We start from the raw sequence: 18,949 nt of genomic DNA, 5'->3' as shown, positions 1-18,949 counted from the left end.
AGCCAGATTCTCTGTTACGGGACCTCTCTCCTCTGTCTGGGTGCCTGGGCCTAAATATGTGACAGTGGCCTGTTCCAGTGGTGGGTGACGTGAAGCCTGATTCTCTGCTATGACATGAAGACTGATTCTGTGCTGACATGAAGCCAGATTCTCTGTTACGGGACCTCTCTCCTCTGCCTGGGTGCCTGGGCCTAAATATGTGACAGTGGCCTGTTCCAGTGGTGGGTGACGTGAAGCCTGATTCTCTGCTATGACATGAAGACTGATTCTGCGCTGACATAAGGCCAGATTCTCTGTTACGGGACCTCTCTCCTCTGCCTGGGTGCCTGGGCCTAAATATGTGACAGTGGCCTGTTCCAGTGGTGGGTGACGTGAAGCCTGATTCTCTGCTATGACATGAAGACTGATTCTGTGCTGACATGAAGCCAGATTCTCTGTTACGGGACCTCTCTCCTCTGCCTGGGTGCCTGGGCCTAAATATGTGACAGTGGCCTGTTCCAGTGGTGGGTGACGTGAAGCCTGATTCTCTGCTATGACATGAATACAGATTCTGCGCTGACATAAGGCCAGATTCTCTGTTACGGGACCTCTCTCCTCTGCCTGGGTGCCTGGGCCTAAATATGTGACAGTGGCCTGTTCCAGTGGTGGGTGACGTGAAGCCTGATTCTCTGCTATGACATGAAGACTGATTCTGTGCTGACATGAAGCCAGATTCTCTGTTACGGGACCTCTCTCCTCTGCCTGGGTGCCTGGGCCTAAATATGTGACAGTGGCCTGTTCCAGTGGTGGGTGACATGAAGCCTGATTCTCTGCTATGACATGAAGACTGATTCTGTGCTGACATGAAGCCAGATTCTCTGTTACGGGACCTCTCTCCTCTGTCTGGGTGCCGGGGCCTAAATATGAGACAGTGGCCTGTTCCAGTGGTGGGTGACGTGAAGCCTGATTCTCTGCTATGACATGAAGACTGATTCTCTGCTGACATGAAGCCAGATTCTCTGTTACGGGACCTCTCTCCTCTGCCTGGGTGCCTGGGCCTAAATATGTGACAGTGGCCTGTTCCAGTGGTGGGTGACGTGAAGCCTGATTCTCTGCTATGACATGAAGACTGATTCTCTGCTGACATGAAGCCAGATTCTCTGTTACGGGACCTCTCTCCTCTGCCTGGGTGCCTGGGCCTAAATATGTGACAGTGGCCTGTTCCAGTGGTGGGTGACGTGAAGCCTGATTCTCTGCTATAACATGAAGACTGATTCTGTGCTGACATGAAGCCAGATTCTCTGTTACGGGACCTCTCTCCTCTGCCTGGGTGCCTGGGCCTAAATATGTGACAGTGGCCTGTTCCAGTGGTGGGTGACGTGAAGCCTGATTCTCTGCTATGACATGAAGACTGATTCTCTGCTGACATGAAGCCAGATTCTCTGTTACGGGACCTCTCTCCTCTGCCTGGGTGCCTGGGCCTAAATATGTGACAGTGGCCTGTTCCAGTGGTGGGTGACGTGAAGCCTGATTCTCTGCTATGACATGAAGACTGATTCTCTGCTGACATGAAGCCAGATTCTCTGTTACGGGACCTCTCTCCTCTGCCTGGGTGCCTGGGCCTAAATATGTGACAGTGGTCTGTTCCAGTGGTGGGTGACGTGAAGCCTGATTCTCTGCTATAACATGAAGACTGATTCTGTGCTGACATGAAGCCAGATTCTGTTACGGGACCTCTCTCCTCTGCTTGGGTGCCTGGCAGTGTTCCCTCTAAGCTGCGCGGGTGGGCGGCCGCGCAGCAATTTTTGTGGCCCCGCTCACAACTTTATAATCACCGCTCAGCCACATTGCGCCGTCCTCCTCGTAATCTTGTGTGGCTTAGCGGAGCAGGGTGCCGCCTACCAAATATTGCCATGCTACTGCTGCCTCCTCCTTCTTTTAGCAGGAAGAGGAGGAGGAGTGAGCAAGCAGCAGCAGGCAGCAGGACGCGGTAGTGGCGTTATGGTGCCAGGTAAATAATCCCCAGTCCGAGGCGCGTGCGTCGCTGTACACAGCAGCTGCTGTCACTTCACGTAAGACTGTGGGTGGGATGACCAAGATGGCGTGTGTTCTGTGCTGTAGTCTCTGCTCCGGATGAGCGCGCTGTCTGTGAGAATGTCAACGGTGTCAGGCCGCACCCAGGTAGGGCAGAGTGGGCACCGACATGCTGCAGTGTGGGGGTACATGGCGCTGGCCTGGCAGGGGTGGGATGCACCATATTTGGGGCAAGGGCCTTTGTGCACCTCGGGAGTTGTGACAGGCATCATGCTCATGTCACCCAGTTACCCTGGCATTTAGTAAGAAGCCCATCATATTAGACAACTGCCAGTACTACAACTCCCAGCGAGATATGTGCACTACTTTCAACATTGGGTCACCTCATTCATGGCCCTTCTGTGTGTGGCAGGCGTGCCACCTACTTATGGTGCCCTAGTGTGCAAAACTTTTTCATTCTGCACTTTTGGGCACTGTTTCCGGGTGAAGACTGCGCCATATTTTTTCCCTGTTTTTCATATGTAGTTGTAGGTGTGAGGCAATGTGAGCTGCCACGTGACAGTGACAGATATTGCTTTTATTATGGTGCACACGTCTGTCAGCGCTATCGTGTCTTACATCATCGCCGTTTGGCGGTACACAGATTGTATGTTTTAGGGTACGTCCACCTGTGGCAGTCGTGCTGTGTTTTTTTTTTTGGGAAACAATATTGCATTTAGACAGTCTGCAGCGTATACAGGAGAATCTTGAAATTTGCGCAATAGAATCAGCACATAGCTAGAGATGTGCTTTGGATTTTAAAGGGGTATTCCGGTTGTTAGAAGTTATAGTATATAACTAGTATATGGGACCCCTGTTCTTGTGATCAGCGGGGGTCCTAGTGGTAGGACCCCCACCAATCTGATAGTTATCCCCTATCCTGTTAAACTGTTGTTAAATCTGCAGCGCGTTACGTTATTCCATGTAGAAACACCTTTGACTAAGCATTGCCCATTTCTAAGCCGACCCCGCTCAGCAGCTGCCAAGGCTTAGAGGGAACACTGGTGCCTGGGCCTAAATATCTGACAGTGGCCTGTTCCAGTGGTGGGTGACGTGAAGCCTGATTCTCTGCTATGACATGAAGACTGATTCTGTGCTGACATGAAGCCAGATTCTCTGTTACGGGACCTCTCTCCTCTGCCTGGGTGCCTGGGCCTAAATATGTGACAGTGGCCTGTTCCAGTGGTGGGTGACGTGAAGCCTGATTCTCTGCTATGACATGAAGACTGATTCTGTGCTGACATGAAGCCAGATTCTCTGTTACGGGACCTCTCTCCTTTGCCTGGGTGCCTGGGCCTAAATATGTGACAGTGGCCTGTTCCAGTGGTGGGTGACGTGAAGCCTGATTCTCTGCTATGACATAAAGACTGATTCTGTGCTGACATGAAGCCAGATTCTCTGTTACGGGACCTCTCTCCTCTGTCTGGGTGCCGGGGCCTAAATATGAAACAGTGGCCTGTTCCAGTGGTGGGTGATGTGAAGCCTGATTCTCTGCTATGACATGAAGACTGATTCTCTGCTGACATGAAGCCAGATTCTCTGTTACGGGACCTCTCTCCTCTGTCTGGATGCCGGGGCCTAAATATGAGACAGTGGCCTGTTCCAGTGGTGGGTGACGTGAAGCCTGATTCTCTGCTATGACATGAAGACTGATTCTCTGCTGACATGAAGCCAGATTCTCTGTTACGGGACCTCTCTCCTCTGCCTGGGTGCCTGGGCCTAAATATGTGACAGTGGCCTGTTCCAGTGGTGGGTGACGTGAAGCCTGATTATCTGCTATGACATGAAGACTGATTCTGGGCTGACATTAAGCCAGATTCTCTGTTACGGGACCTCTCTCCTCTGTCTGGGTGCCTGGGCCTAAATATGTGACAGTGGCCTGTTCCAGTGGTGGGTGACGTGAAGCCTGATTCTCTGCTGACATGAAGAGACTGATTCTCTGCTGATGTGAAGCCAGATTCTCTGCTATGGGACCTCTGGCCAATTTATATTGGTTAATTTTTTTTTATTTTTTTTTTATTTTAATTCATTTCCCTATCCACATTTGTTTGCAGGGGATTTACCTACATGTTGCTGCCTTTTGCAGCCCTCTAGCTCTTTCCTGGGCTGTTTTACAGCCTTTTTAGTGCCGAAAAGTTCGGGTCCCCATTGACTTCAATGGGGTTCGGGTTCGGGACGAAGTTCGGGTCGGGTTCGGATCCCGAACCTGAACATTTCCGGGAAGTTTGGCCGAACTTCTCGAACCCGAACATCCAGGTGTTCGCTCAACTCTAATGGCGACACATGTATCACTGTGCGGGTACTTAAAAAATAATTAAAAATAATAATAAGTGATGTTAAAAGAATTGTATGAGAAAAAGTGAAGGCGACTTACTTCACCAGGGAGGGAGATATAGGATAAGCAAAATACACCTATACCTGCTCCTCCCCCGCCGAGATCGCTCGTCAGGTAGTATAAACTTTCCTCCACGTCCCAAATGATAGTAGTCAGGGTTCCAGATGGAGAGCTCTATATTGCATAAATGAATAAAAGCTCAACGCGTTTCAGGGTATCTTCCCCTTTCTCAAGAGCAGTGTGGGTTAAAACACATAACATAAAGTGCATGTTGCCAAGAATATATATAGGTGTCTTAATTAAACAATCAGAAATCAATTTACCCAAAATTTTGGCGGGGACCGGAAGTGGGTGGAGCATCACCACCGGTCCTCTCATCTCCCCCAGTCATCCAGAATACATGGTCCAATTATGTATAGTGCTTAGATATATACTTTGGTGTATATTAGAATATGTCAAGGGGAATTATAAGGCGCCCATCAGGGTTCTTATAGCCTGAATTGCTCTATCAGGCTTAGATCGCTCCCGATGTTTTCCACAGTGGAACACATGCACCCGGTTGGAGGGCGGAGTCTCGGGCGGATATGCGCCATGCGTTCCACCAGTGGAACGCATGTACAGGAGGAGCCAAAGAGAGGGTGCCGGCTGAAGGCAGGGCTGTTTGGAAATGCTGTGTAGGGCGCACCATGGGGCGGGGCGCTCGGCAGGGCAGGGAGCAGCAGACGTCTGTGCATTTCAGGCTGGAACGCAGAGGCATCAAATGAAGTCTAGAAGGGAAACCCAAACGTGAATGGAGAATGGAGAATCCATGGGAACTATAGACATTAGGGATAAGCTCACATGGAGTCCTTATGTTGAATAGAAAGCCAGATATGTATAAATAAGAGTCCAGATATGTATAAAAGGACAGATGACATGGGTGCTATACAAAAGAATGTTATAAAATATTATAATGGATTAAAAATAAATTAGATTAAAAAAAAATGTAATAAAAAGTCAGAGGTATTCACATATGGAATATTCCTGGGAGATTAAATCGTGGGTGGTGGTTATATGAATATAATTACAATATAATAAATAACAATTATATAAAAAAAATTATATAAAAAAAATAATATATATATATATATACACTGCTCAAAAAAATAAAGGGAACACAAAAATAACATCCTAGATCTGAGTTAATTTAATATTCTTCTGAAATACTTTGTTCTTTACATAGTTGAATGTGCTGACAACAAAATCACACAAAAATAAAAAAATGGAAATCAAATTTTTCAACCCATGGAGGTCTGGATTTGGAGTCACACTCAAAATTAAAGTGGAAAAACACACTACAGGCTGATCCGACTTTGATGTAATGTCCTTAAAACAAGTCAAAATGAGGCTCAGTAGTGTGTGTGGCCTCCACGTGCCTGTATGACCTCCCTACAACGCCTGTGCATGCTCCTGATGAGGTGGCGGACGGTCTCCTGAGGGATCTCCTCCCAGACCTGGACTAAAGCATCTGCCAACTCCTGGACAGTCTGTGGTGCAACGTGACGTTGGTGGATAGAGCAAGACATGATGTCCCAGATGTGCTCAATTGGATTCAGGTCTGGGGAACGGGCGGGCCAGTCCATAGCATCAATGCCTTCGTCTTGCAGGAACTGCTGACACACTCCAGCCACATGAGGTCTAGCATTGTCTTGCATTAGGAGGAACCCAGGGCCAACCGCACCAGCATATGGTCTCACAAGGGGTCTGAGGATCTCATCTTGGTACCTAATGGCAGTCAGGCTACCTCTGGCGAGCACATGGAGGGCTGTGCGGCCCTCCAAAGAAATGCCACCCCACACCATTACTGACCCAATGCCAAACCGGTCATGCTGGAGGATGTTGCAGGCAGCAGAACGTTCTCCACGGCGTCTCCAGACTCTGTCACGTCTGTCACATGTGCTCAGTGTGAACCTGCTTTCATCTGTGAAGAGCACAGGGCGCCAGTGGCGAATTTGCCAATCTTGGTGTTCTCTGGCAAATGCCAAACGTCCTGCACGGTGTTGGGCTGTAAGCACAACCCCCACCTGTGGACGTCGGGCCCTCATATCACCCTCATGGAGTCTGTTTCTGACCGTTTGAGCAGACACATGCACATTTGTGGCCTGCTGGAAGTCATTTTGCAGGGCTCTGGCAGTGCTCCTCCTGTTCCTCCTTGCACAAAGGCGGAGGTAGTGGTCCTGCTGCTGGGTTGTTGCCCTCCTACGGCCTCCTCCACGTCTCCTGATGTACTGGCCTGTCTCTTGGTAGCGCCTCCATGCTCTGGACACTACGCTGACAGACACAGCAAACCTTCTTGCCACAGCTCGCATTGATGTGCCATCCTGGATAAGCTGCACTACCTGAGCCACTTGTGTGGGTTGTAGACTCCGTCTCATGCCACCACTAGAGTGAAAGCACCGGTAGCATTCAAAAGTGACCAAAACATCAGCCAGGAAGCATAGGAACTGAGAAGTGGTCTGGGGTCACCACCTGCAGAGCCACTCCTTTATTGGGGGTGTCTTGCTAATTGCCTATAATTTCCACCTGTTGTCTATCCCATTTTCACAACAGCATGTGAAATTGATTGTCACTCAGTGTTGCTTCCTAAGTGGACAGTTTGATTTCACAGAAGTGTGATTGACTTGGAGTTACATTGTGTTGTTTAAGGCCTCATGCACACGACCGTATTTTTTTGCGGTCCGCAAAACGGGGTTCCGTTTTCCCGTGATCCGTGACCGTTTTTTCGTCCGTGGGTCTTCCTTGATTTTTGGAGGATCCACGGACATGAAAAAAAAGTCATTTTGGTGTCCGCCTGGCCGTGCGGAGCCAAACGGATCCGTCCTGAATTACAATGCAAGTCAATGGGGACGGATCCGTTTGACGTTGACACAATATGGTGCCATTTCAAACGGATCCGTCCCCATTGACTTTCAATGTAAAATCTGGAGTCCCTTTTATACCATCGGATAGGAGTTTTCTCCAATCCGATGGTATATTTTAACTTGAAGCGTCCCCATCACCATGGGAACGCCTCTATGTTAGAATATACTGTCGGATATGATTTAGATCGTGAAACCTCATTTCCGACAGTATATTCTAACACAGAGGCGTTCCCATGGTGATGGGGACGCTTCTAGTTAGAATATACTACAAACTGTGTACATGACTGCCCCCTGCTGCCTAGCAGCATCCGATCTCTTACAGGGGGCCGTGATCAGCACAATTAACCCCTTCAGGTGCCGCACCTGAAGGGGTTAATTGTACTATCATATCCCCCTGTAAGAGATCAGGGCTGCCAGGCAGCAGGGGGCAGACCCCCCCCCTCCCCAGTTTGAATATCATTGGTGGCCAGTGCGCCCCCCCCCCTTCCATTGTAATAATTCGTTGGTGGCACAGTGTGCCCCCCCCGCCCCCCCCCTTACTCCCTCTATTGTAATAATTCGTTGGTGGCACAGTGTGCGCCCCCCCCGCCCCCCCCTTCCTCCCTCTATTGTAATAATTCGTTGGTGGCACAGTGTGCGCCCCCCCCCCTTCCTCCCTCTATTGTAATAAATCCTTGGTGGCACAGTGTGCGCCCCCCATTGGCCCCCCCTCCCTCTATAGCATTAACAACATTGGTGGCCAGTGTGCGGCCTCCCATCTCCCCCCCCCCCGATCATTGGTGGCAGCGGGTTACTAGCAATAGTACAATAGTAAAAGATTCATACTTACCTGGGAGCTGCGATGTTCGTGTCCGGCCGGGAGCTCCTCCTACTGGTAAGTGACGGTTCATTTAGCAATGCGCCGCACAGACCTGTCACTAACCAGTAGGTGGAGCTCCCGGCCGGACACGAACATCGCAGCAGCAGGTAAGTATGAATCTTCTACCAGGACTGTAGTAGCGTCCTGGTTGCCATGGTTACCGATCGGAGCCCCAGCGATTAAACTGGGACTCCGATCGGAACTCCGCTGCCACCAATGATGGGGGGGGGGCCGATGGGGGGCGCACACTGTGCCACCAACGAATTATTACAATAGAGGGAGGGAGGGGGGGGGGCGCACACTGTGCCACCAACGAATTATTACAATAGAGGGAGGGGGGGGCCGCACTGGCCACCAACCTATTATTACAATAGAGGGGGGGGGGGGCCGCACTGGCCACCGATGATATTCAAACTGGGGAGGGGGGGAGGGTCTGCCCCCTGCTGCCTGGCAGCCCTGATCTCTTACAGGGGGCCGTGATCAGCACAATTAACCCCTTCAGGTGCCGCACCTGAAGGGGTTAATTGTGCTGATCACGGCCCCCTGTAAGAGATCGGGTGCTGCCAGGCAGCAGGGGGCAGTCTTGTACACAGTTTGTAGTGTATTCTAACTAGAAGCGTCCCCATCACCATGGGAACGCTTCTGTGTTAGAATATACTGTCGGTTCTGAGTTTTCACGAAGTGAAAACTCAGCTTTGAAAAAGCTTTTATGCAGACGGATCTTCGGATCCGTCTGTATAAAAACTAACCTACGGCCACGGATCACGGACACGGATGCCAATCTTGTGTGCATCCGTGTTCTTTCACGGACCCATTGACTTGAATGGGTCCGTGAACCATTGGCCGTGAAAAAAATAGGACAGGTCCTATTTTTTTCACGGCCAGGAAACACGGATCACGGATGCGGCTGCAAAACGGTGCATTTTCCGATTTTTCCACGGACCCATTGAAAGTCAATGGGTCCGCGAAAAAAAACGGAAAACGGCACAACGGCCACGGGTGCACACAACGGTCGTGTGCATGAGGCCTAAGTGTTCCCTTTATTTTTTTGAGCAGTGTATATATATATGAATGCAAATACACATTATAGGCACAGTAGCACTGGTAAAAAAGGATAAAATTGATGGCCAACCAAATTTCACAGGTGACACTGAGCACAGTATAATGAAGATAAGATAAATGAAAATATGATTTTAAAAAAAAATGATAAAAAATATATATATATCATTAATAATTATTATGTTCTAGACATTCATTAAGGCCGAGGGGGGGTAAGAGAATTAAAACGGAAAATCCAATACATTTCTTTGTGGCACAGTAGTGAAAAGGAGTTGGGGACCCATTCGATAGGTGGCAACTTCAGAAGGAATGCATCGCCGGAGTTGATTTCTGCAAAGTGTCTAGATACACTGTTTTGTGTATTTCTTGGTAATGTTGGAGCGGTGGGAGTTTATCCGGTCCCTCAAGTTCTGGGTTGTCCGGCCCACATATTGAAGTCCACAGGGGCACTGGAGCATATATACTACATTGGATGTGCCGCAATCCATGTAACTCCGAAGTGTGATTTTTTCCTTTGCAGCAGTGATCTCAACTTCCTGTAGCCCGTCACTAATTATTAAACAGCATTTGCACCGTTTATGCCCGCATTTAAAGGAACCCCTACTCTTGGTCCTTATAGGGGTGATAGTATCGGTGGTTGCACTAAGTTTGGGACATGATGGAGCCACCATCTCTTTTAGTGACTTCGCTCTACAAAAAGTTAGGTTTGGTTGGCTAGCCACTACTCTACCCAAGATGGGGTCCTTCTGTAGGATGGACCAGTGACGGTTTAATATTTCCCTGATTTTGTGATGTGCTGAGTTGTAGCGAGTTATGAAGTTATACACTGCTCAAAAAAATAAAGGGAACACTTAAACAACACAATGTAACTCCAAGTCAATCACACTTCTGTGAAATCAAACTGTCCACTTAGGAAGCAACACTGAGTGACAATCAATTTCACATGCTGTTTTGCAAATGGGATAGACAACAGGTGGAAATTATAGGCAATTAGCAAGACACCCCCAATAAAGGAGTGGTTCTGCAGGTGGTGACCACAGACCACTTCTCAGTTCCTATGCTTCCTGGCTGATGTTTTGGTCACTTTTGAATGCTGGCGGTGCTTTCACTCTAGTGGTAGCATGAGACGGAGTCTACAACCCACAGAAGTGGCTCAGGTAGTGCAGCTTATCCAGGATGGCACATCAATGCGAGCTGTGGCAAGAAGGTTTGCTGTGTCTGTCAGCGTAGTGTCCAGAGCATGGAGGCGCTACCAGGAGACAGGCCAGTACATCAGGAGACGTGGAGGAGGCCGTAGGAGGGCAACAACCCAGCAGCAGGACCGCTACCTCTGCCTTTGTGCAAGAGCCCTGCAAAATGACCTCCAGCAGGCCACAAATGTGCATGTGTCTGCTAAAACGGTCAGAAACAGACTCCATGAGGGTGATATGAGGGCCCGACGTCCACAGGTGGGGGTTGTGCTTACAGCCCAACACCATGCAGGATGTTTGGCATTTGCCAGAGAACACCAAGATTGGCAAATTCGCCACTGGCGCCCTGTGCTCTTCACAGATGAAAGCAGGTTCACACTGAGCACATGTGACAGACGTGACAGAGTCTGGAGACGCCGTGGAGAACGTTCTGCTGCTGTCACGGCGGACGTGCACAGTTAAACAGACAACACACCAACCAGGCTCTGGACGAGAGACAGGGGAAGGGTCACCTCCTAATTTATCCCTGACCTCTTTCCCTGCAATGCTCAGCCCACAGACAAACCTTGATGGTAGATTTGCTGTGTCCACCAGCCTATACTAACAGAACCCTGAACTCCCTGAGATGGTGAAGTGGGGAGAAAGGAGCAGCCAGCCTGCACAGAACCTGGATGGGTAAGATGACATAAACAACCAAACAAGAAAAGACACTTATCTGCTGAGAGCAGGAACAAACAGCCAACCTTCCTTCCAAACTTCCCAGACACTAATGATCAGTATAATCCGCTCAGAGCACTTTAGCTGGAGACCATTTAAACTAATGACTCCACCCAGTACACCTGATGCGAGGTGGATCCAGCACAGCATCAAAACAAATACTAGACTCGTGCTGCAATCCTGGCTGACCTCCGCACATCGTCAGAGTGGGGCATGACAGTACCCCCCCTTCTACGGGTGACCTCCTGACACCCTGGACCAACCTTATCCGGATGGGACCTATGAAAGGCCCTCACCAGACGGCTGGCGTTGACATCTGACGCCGGAACCCACATCCTCTCCTCAGGACCGTATCCCCTCCAGTGAACCAGGTACTGGAGGGAACCCCGCAGAACTCTCGAGTCGAGAATCCTGGAGATCTCGAACTCCAAGTTTCCCTCGACCAGAACAGGAGGAGGAGGCAATGGCGATGGTACCCCCGGTTTAACATATTTTTTTAGTAAAGACTTGTGGAAGACATCGTGGATCCTCCAAGTCTGCGGCAGATCAAGTCGAAATGCCACAGGATTGATCACAGCAGAAATCTTATATGGACCAACAAATCTTGGACCCAGTTTCCAAGATAGCATTCTCAACTTGATATTCCTAGTGGACAACCACACCAAATCACCCACACACAGGTCCGGACCAGTCACACGTCTCCTGTCAGCCATTCGTTTATACCTCTCACCCATCCTCTCCAAATTCCCTTGAATCCCCCGCCAGATAGAGGATAAGGCAGAAGAGAATCTCTCCTCCTCTGGCATCCCGGAGGAACCAGACCCAGAAAAGGTACCAAACTGAGGATGGAAACCGTATGCGCCAAAAAATGGCGACTTACCCCTTGGACTCCTGCCTACGGTTATTCAATGCAAATTCTGCTAAGGGCAAGAATGAGGACCAGTCCTCCTGATTCTCAGCCACAAAGCACCTCAAGTAGGTCTCCAGGTTTTGATTGGTACGCTCGGTCTGACCATTCGACTGTGGATGAAAAGCCGACGAGAAAGAAAGTTGAATGCCAAGTCGAGAGCAGAACGCCCTCCAAAACCTGGAGACAAACTGCGTGCCCCTATCAGAGACAATATCCGAAGGAATACCGTGCAATTTAACAATATTATCCACAAAAATCTGCGCCAGAGTCTTAGCGTTAGGCAGACTTGTTAGTGGCATAAAGTGAGCCATTTTACTGAAACGATCGACTACCACCAAAATCACTGTTCTCCCGGAGGAACTCGGTAGGTCCGTAATAAAGTCCATGGACAAATGTGTCCAAGGACGAGATGGAATAGACAATGGAAGAAGTGAACCAGGCGGTCGAGTATGAGCAACCTTAGACCGAGCGCAGGTTTCACAAGCTGCCACGTAATTCTCAATGCTCTTACGCAAACCTGGCCACCAGAACCTCCGGGACACCAGATCACAGGTGGACTTACCACCAGGATGTCCAGCGAGAACAGTATCGTGATGTTCCTTGAACACCTTGTATCGTAGGCCCTCAGGAACAAACAACCTCCCCAGGAGCCCCCTCCTGAGCTCCCAACACCTCCATCTCCAATTCAGGGTACAGAGCGGAGACCACCACTCCATCCGCCAAAATCGGCGCTAGATCTTCTGAATCACCTCCCCCAGGGAAGCTGCGAGACAAGGCATCTGCCTTGACGTTCTTGACCCCTGGGCGAAAGGTAACCACGAAATTGAACCTGGTAAAAAACAATGACCATCTGGCCTGTCTAGGGTTCAGACGCTTGGCAGATTGCAGGTAAGCCAAATTCTTATGGTCTGTATACACAGTAACGGGGTGAGAAGCCCCCTCTAACCAGTGACGCCATTCTTCAAAGGCCAACTTGATCGCCAACAACTCCCTATCTCCAACATCATAATTCCTCTCGGCGACCGAGAGCTTCCTGGAGAAGAAGGCACACGGGACCCACTTGCCAGGAGAAGGACCCTGCGAAAGCACCGCCCCAACCCCCACCTCTGATGCGTCAACCTCGACCACGAATGGCTGAGATACATCCGGCTGCACCAGAATGGGAGCAGACGCAAAACGCTCCTTAATAGCCGAAAAGGCCTGCAATGCCTCATCCGACCAGACAGAGACATCAGCGCCCTTCTTGGTCATATCAGTAAGAGGTTTGACTAGCGTGGAATAATTCAAAATAAATTTTCTATAATAATTCGTAAACCCCAAAAATCGCATCAAAGCTTTCTGATTCTCCGGTCGGTCCCACTCCAGAACCGCCCGGACCTTTTTGGGGTCCATACGAAAACCAGAATCAGAAAGCATGTATCCCAAAAATGGAAGCTCTTGCACCGCAAACAAACATTTCTCCAATTTGGCGTATAACTTATTCTCCCGCAGGATCGTCAAAACCTGTCTCACATGATCCTGATGGGTCTTCAGATCAGGAGAATAAATTAAAATGTCATCAAGGTAGACTACTACGAACCTCCCCACCAAATGATGAAAAATATCATTGACGAATCGCTGAAATACCGCTGGCGCATTCGTCAACCCAAAAGGCATTACCAGGTTCTCAAAATGACCCTCGTGCGTATTGAAGGCCGTTTTCCACTCATCCCCCTCCTTGATCCTGATCAGATTGTATGCTCCTCTCAAATCCAACTTGGAGAACACCTTGGCTCCAACAATCTGATCAAAAAGATCAGAGATCAAAGGCAGGGGATATGGATCCCGGACTGTAATACGATTCAGCTCCCGGAAATCCAAACACGGTCTCAGTGATCCATCTTTCTTCTTCACGAAGAACAAACCTACAGCCACTGGAGACTTAGATGGTCTAATATGACCCTTTGCCAAACTCTCGGCGACATACTTTCGCATGACCTCTCTCTCGGGTTGAGAGAGGTTGTAGAGCCGAGACTTGGGCAACTTAGCCCCCGGAATGAGATTCACAGGACAATCATAGTCACGATGAGGGGGCAATTCCTGAGCCCCACCCTCCGCAAACACGTCCGAAAAATCTGAGAGATACTGAGGCAAGGCCATAACGGACACTTCAGAAATAGATGTGACAAGACAATTATCCGAACAAAACTTGCTCCAACCAATGATTTGTCTCGCCTGCCAGTCTATAATTGGGTTATGTTTAGACAACCATGGCAACCCCAAAACTATTGGAGCTGGCCAATCCTTCATGACGAAACAGGAAATAATCTCAGCATGTGAATCACCCACCCTTAAATGAATATCATGAACAACGTGAGTAAGGCTCCCTTGAGAAAGAGGGGAAGAATCAATGGCAAAAACCCGAATCTCGTTCTCTAACGTGCAAATACTTAGTCCCAAACCCTCAAGAAACAGAAAGTCAATTAAATTTACCCCAGCACCACAATCAAGAAAAACATCAACAAACACATTTTGAGACTCTAGCGCCACCATAGCTGAAAGGAGAAAACGGGAACTGCAGGGAACTTGCACACCAGTCTGCTCTACCAGACCATTCATACCACCAAGTGTGAGGGAGTTTTTTTTTTCTTTTTCTTTTTTCTTTATCACTCTCCCCTGTGGTTCAACATACGGACAAGAAAAAACAAAATGACCCCTCTTTCCACAAAAGAAACATAAATTGTGCGCTTTACGAAAGTCTCTACTATCCGAATGGAAAGATATCTGACCTAACTGCATGGGTTCCTCTCCTACTCCAGAATAACAAGCAATATCACCCTGGTCAGCTGGTGAAACAAAACCACACGCGGGGAGGAATCCCCTGCACAGAGGGACCCATACACCTCTCTCTGATTCGTCTATCCAAACGTATCGCCAAAGACATTGCATTTTCCAAAGTATCTGGGTATTCATGAAAAGCCAGAGCATCCTTCAACCTTTCAGATAACCCCTGACAAAACTGGCTACGTAACGCGGGGTCGTTCCACCCTGACTCAGTAGCCCACCTCCTAAACTCTGTGCAGTAAACCTCAGCAGTATGTTTACCCTGTAGTAAGTTACGTAATTTTGACTCTGCCATCGAAACTCGATCTGGGTCATCGTAAATCAATCCCAGGGCATTAAAAAATTCCTTCACCGACCTGAGAGCCAGAGAACCGGGCGGCAGGGAAAAAGCCCAGGATTGTGCGTCCCCCTTCAGCAAAGACATGACGATACCCACCCTCTGATCCTCATTACCTGATGAAAATGGGCACAATCGAAAGTACAACTTACATGATTCCTTGAAACTGAAAAAATCATCAGTACCCCCTGCAAATTTCTCCGGAAGAGCGACTTTAGGCTCTTCAACAATTTGACCTGTACCTGAAGCCAACACCCTCTGACACTGTGTGACCATACTACGTAGATCCGCAACCTCCAGGGACAAACCCTGCATGCGGTCAACCAGTGCATCAATTGACGCCATCACATAAACACTGAGAAATGGCGGTCACAGTATGGCGGATTATAATGTCACAGCGGACGTGCACAGTTAAACAGACAACACACCAACCAGGCTCTGGACGAGAGACAGGGGAAGGGTCACCTCCTAATTTATCCCTGACCTCTTTCCCTGCAATGCTCAGCCCACAGACAAACCTTGATGGTAGATTTGCTGTGTCCACCAGCCTATACTAACAGAACCCTGAACTCCCTGAGATGGTGAAGTGGGGAGAAAGGAGCAGCCAGCTCGCACAGAACCTGGATGGGCAAGATGACATAAACAACCAAACAAGAAAAGACACTTATCTGCTGAGAGCAGGAACAAACAGCCAACCTTCCTTCCAAACTTCCCAGACACTAATGATCAGTATAATCCGCTCAGAGCACTTTAGCTGGAGACCATTTAAACTAATGACTCCACCCAGTGCACCTGATGCGAGGCGGATCCAGCACAGCATCAAAACAAGTACTAGACTCGTGCTGCAATCCTGGCTGACCTCCGCACATTGTCAGAGTGGGGCATGACAGCTGCCTGCAACATTCTCCAGCATGACCGGTTTGGCATTGGGTCAGTAATGGTGTGGGGTGGCATTTCTTTGGAGGGCCGCACAGCCCTCCATGTGCTCGCCAGAGGTAGCCTGACTGCCATTAGGTACCAAGATGAGATCCTCAGACCCCTTGTGAGACCATATGCTGGTGCGGTTGGCCCTGGGTTCCTCCTAATGCAAGACAATGCTAGACTTCATGTGGCTGGAGTGTGTCAGCAGTTCCTGCAAGACGAAGGCATTGATGCTATGGACTGGCCCGCCCGTTCCCCAGACCTGAATCCAATTGAGCACATCTGGGACATCATGTCTCGCTCTATCCACCACAGACTGTCCAGGAGTTGGCAGATGCTTTAGTCCAAGTCTGGGAGGAGATCCCTCAGGAGACCGTCCGCCACCTCATCAGGAGCATGCACAGGCGTTGTAGGGAGGTCATACAGGCATGTGGAGGCCACACACACTACTGAGCCTCATTTTGACTTGTTTTAAGGACATTACATCAAAGTTGGATCAGCCTATAGTGTGTTTTTCCACTTTAATTTTGAGTGTGACTCCAAATCCAGACCTCCATGAGTTGAAAAATTTGATTTCCATTTTTAATTTTTGTGTGATTTTGTTGTCAGCACATTCAACTATGTAAAGAACAAAGTATTTCAGAAGAATATTTAATTAACTCAGATCTAGGATGTGTTATTTTTGTGTTCCCTTTATTTTTTTGAGCAGTGTATTTATATTTATTCTCATCATCTGTTTGTGGTGTTGTAGACAAGTTTTTACTTTTAGATGGTTTGTTCGTAGGTATCAGACAGTCGGCTTGATTTTCTTTTTCTATTTTTCTGAGTGAATCCTCGATTAGGCATTTTGGATAGCCCTTTTCTAAAAATCTGGTCTTAAGGGTTTCCAGTTGTTTCCGCATCTCCTGGTTGTTTGAACAATTCCTTCTTATCCTTCGCATCTGACCGTACGGGATATTCCGTTTCCATTTGTGATAATGGCAACTTTTGTAATCGAGGTAGCTATTAGCATCAACTTTTTTAAAATGTGTGCGTGTTTCGATTTGGTTGTCCTGTATTGTTAGCTCCAGATCTTAGAATGTGGCCTGATTAGGGTCTATATGGGCAGTGAAGGCCAGATTCCAATTGTTGGAATTGAGGTTCAAGACATATTGGTCTAAAATATTACGTTCGCCTTTCCAAATAAAAATTATATCATCAATAAAACGTTTATAGAACAATATGTTGGGGTGGTGTAGGAGGCCAATTGTGTCTTCAAAGGCCCCCATAAACAAATTTGCATAGGATGGGGCAAATTTTGTACCCATCGCAGTGCCTCGTTGTTGGATGTAAAATGTGTTATCGTATTTAAAATAATTGTGATTAAGAATAAACGAGATGGAGTCTAAAATAAACTTCTTCTGTGTCAAAGGCATAAATGGATCCGCTGAAAGTAACCTGTCAACTGCGTTTATGCCCTGTTCATGGATGATGTTACTATATAATGCTGCTACATCTAGGGTAACCCAGAACATGTCATTTGACCAGGGGATGTCATCCAGTAGTGTAATAAGGTGGCTCGAGTCTCTAAGATACGCTGGGAGATGGACGACATATTTCTGTAAAAGGTTGTCCACATAAGCTGAGAGATTGGATGTTAAGGAATCAATGCCGGATATGATAGGTCTTCCTGGGGGGTTGTGCAATATTTTGTGAATTTTCGGGAGAAAATAAAAATAGGGGGTGGACGGGTGTTCTATTAAGATTAAATTCTTTTCTTGCTTATTTAGTGTTTCCAGTGTATGCCCCACCCGTATGAAATCAAAAAATTTTTTCCTGTAAGGGTCTGTCGGGTCAGTTTTCAGTGTTTGGTAGTAGTTTGTATCCGAGAGGATATTTAGGGCCTCTTTTTGGTAGTATTCGGAATCCATAATTACCACCCCACCCCCTTTATCGGCATTCTTGATGACGATTTTATTATTCTTGGCTAACCTAGTGATAGCTTTCCTTTGTTCGCTAGACAGATTGTGAGTGTAGGCTGGTGATTGTTCCCTTTTGGTGGGAGAAAACGTGGTCTTCAACTCATTGAGGACCAAATTGTAGAAGGTCTTGAGGTGTGACCCTCTACTATTTAAGGGGTAGAAGGTGGATTTGGGTCTAAGTGATGAATGGATAGGGTCGTTGATGATTTCATCAACGAGAAGTTTAATATCCTCGTCCTCCAAATCCGAATTGTCCGCTGTCTGCGTGTCGAATTCTGGGGGCATGTTAATGGGGGTTTTTAAATAATAGCGTTTTTTGACAGTGTAGTGTCGCTGGAGGGTAAGGTTACGAATGAAACAATTCAGATCTACGAATAGTTTGAATATGTCCGGTCCACTAGTGGGGCAAAAGGATAGGCCCTTACTGAGTACTTCTACAGGGTGGGCCATTTATATGGATACACCTTAATAAAAATGGGAATGGTTGGTGATATTAACTTCCTGTTTGTGGCACATTAGTATATGTGAGGGGGGAAACTTTTCAAGATGGGTGGTGACCATGGCGGCCATTTTGAAGTCGGACATTTTGAATCCAACTTTTGTTTTTTCAATAGGAAGAGGGTCATGTGACACATCAAACTTATTGGGACTTTCACAAGAAAAACAATGGTGTGCTTGGTTTTAACGTAATTTTATTCTTTCATGAGTTATTTACAAGTTTCTGACCACTTATAAAATGTGTTTAATGTGCTGCCCATTGTGTTGTATCTTCACAGCATAGACGATTGCCTTCAGATGATACGAGATGTGCAGCACCTGAAACTACGGATACTGGAAGCCTGTGCTAGCATTTCTCCTGCGGTGTTGCTATCAGTGTGGGAAGAG

The 18,949-nt window shown here is 48.0% G+C and overlaps 1 long non-coding RNA gene across 1 annotated transcript; it reads left to right on the top strand.

The window, feature by feature from the left end:
- The first annotated feature begins 9,922 nt into the window (after positions 1-9,922).
- LOC120984343 lies at positions 9,923-16,846 on the top strand. Its single transcript, XR_005775247.1, has 3 exons — positions 9,923-10,023; positions 16,774-16,778; positions 16,813-16,846. It is a non-coding gene; the product is annotated as an uncharacterized LOC120984343 (long non-coding RNA).
- Positions 16,847-18,949: the final 2,103 nt, after the last annotated feature.

The sequence above is a fragment of the Bufo bufo genome, unplaced genomic scaffold (genome assembly GCF_905171765.1).
Source record: "Bufo bufo unplaced genomic scaffold, aBufBuf1.1, whole genome shotgun sequence".
Taxonomy (NCBI): domain Eukaryota; kingdom Metazoa; phylum Chordata; class Amphibia; order Anura; family Bufonidae; genus Bufo; species Bufo bufo.
Note: the sequence above shows the minus strand (reverse complement) of the source record. Positions and strands in the feature narration are given on the sequence as shown.